General features: G+C 42.2%; 1 protein-coding gene across 3 annotated transcripts in view; it reads left to right on the top strand.

Annotated features, from left to right (window-relative positions):
• The window catches only part of SEMA6A (semaphorin 6A), a 128,962-nt gene that overhangs the window by 18,698 nt on the left and 108,420 nt on the right, over window positions 1–1,844 (top strand). The window lies entirely within an intron of this gene.

The raw sequence follows: 1,844 nt of genomic DNA on the forward strand, positions 1-1,844 counted from the left end.
GCATAAAATGTATTTTATACAACAAAACTTTTAAGTTATAGGGGGAATTAATGACTTATACCAATAAACTGAAAATGTTGAATTGATGAATTGGCTTTAAACACTTATTTTTCACAACATCTGAGAGTTGAGCCACTAAACAGCGTGGTGGATGGGTTGGAAAGTAAAACCTTATTCCAACCCTGCCCTCACCCCTACTCTCTAAGCCAGCGGTTCTCAGCCTGTGGGTTGTGACCCCTTTGGGGGTTGAACAACTCCTTCACAGGGGTCACCTAAGAACCATCGGAAAACACATATATAATTACACATTGTTTTTGTGATTAATCACTATGCTTTAATTATGTTCAATTTGTCACAATGAAAATACATCCTGCATATCAGATATTTACATTATGATTCATAACAGTAGCAAAATTACAGTTATGAAGTAGCAATGAAAATAATGTTATGGTTGGGGGTCACCACAACATGAGGAACTGTATTAGAGGGTCGCGGCACTAGGAAGGTTGAGAACCACTGCTCTAAGCTCTAATGAGAAGGCAGAAAAACAGTTGGGTGATTGAAGAAAAGCAAAGGCCAAATGGATCATTCGCTTCTGAGCTAACAAACAAGTTAAGTCTGGCTTTATCCATCCCAAATATTTCCTCCAATGCAAAGCCTAACTCACAAAAATGAGGAAGGTGCTGGTTAGGAGTTAGGCAACGTGCTAACTTGTACATCTAGAGATGAATAATAGGAATTGGGGCCCCCCTCCCCAGTAGCAGGGAGCAGCATTGTGTTCATTTGGCCAATTCACCCAAACTCAGGACCATCTGACAGCTGTTTGGTGTTTCTTGTGAAATGGACTTGGGCCCTGGCCAGATGCTAGTGGACAGATGTTCACAACACAAAAATCTTTATGAAAATAGGGGCTAATTGGCACCTTCCTAATGATCTGAACAAATAAGGTGGGAATGGGCTGGATGTGCCTGCACCACCTCCAGGCCCACGCCTGCCCGCCAGCCTAGGGAGGAGGCCTTGTTGGGAAGCTGAGCTTTCCCCATCCTCCAGGTCTTCTGGTTCCTGGGCTCCCAGACATAAACCCTGCAAAGGGATAGTCAGTGTGTGTTTGTGTGTATGTGTGCTTGTGCACACGTGCTTAACCACAGAAACCTTTCAAGAAGGTGGGCAAGTCAACGGTCGACCTCCACCAACGCAAGTCTTGAAGTGCAGAATTTTCTCCACGAATTTGGTTTCTGTGCAGTAGTTTTTGAACAAAGACATCCTACAAATGATTACATATTACCTTCATGTGAAACCTCAAACAGAATGTATATGCTCCATTTCAGACTTTTAGTTGTAACTGATCAGTAATAGCTGCAATATAATTTTGTTCAAATGGTTTAACCAAAGTTATATTAAAGTGAGTATTTCAGGGGCAAACTGGTTTGACAATTCCCCATTCATAATTAGGTGGACTTGCTCCTACTTGTAAAGGCTACAGTTAAGTGTCTTTGATTTAAACTGTCTTTTTAGTGCCTGGGGCACTTTTGGAGTAGGAGTTCTCTCCTCTCTTTCTCTCAATTTTACAAGTTGGGAACAAACGCTTAACTCCTGGCCTATTACTAATCGAATCTGTTACGCATTTAGAGACTGACAAATAATGCTTTTCTAAGGTAGGACATCTTACCCAATAATAGACAAACATGGTAATTGACCGTACCTTCGCTATGCCTCCCATTGGCTAGTCAGCGAGATATGCAAATTAACTGCCAACAAAGATGGTGGCCTGCAGCCATGGAGCTGGAGTGAATTAAAAAAAAAGGAAAGGCTGGGAGCTTCAGTCGCCAGGGCGCTTGGTCAGT

This window comes from Myotis davidii, unplaced genomic scaffold (genome assembly GCF_000327345.1).
Source record: "Myotis davidii unplaced genomic scaffold, ASM32734v1 scaffold130, whole genome shotgun sequence".
In the NCBI taxonomy this organism is placed as follows: domain Eukaryota; kingdom Metazoa; phylum Chordata; class Mammalia; order Chiroptera; family Vespertilionidae; genus Myotis; species Myotis davidii.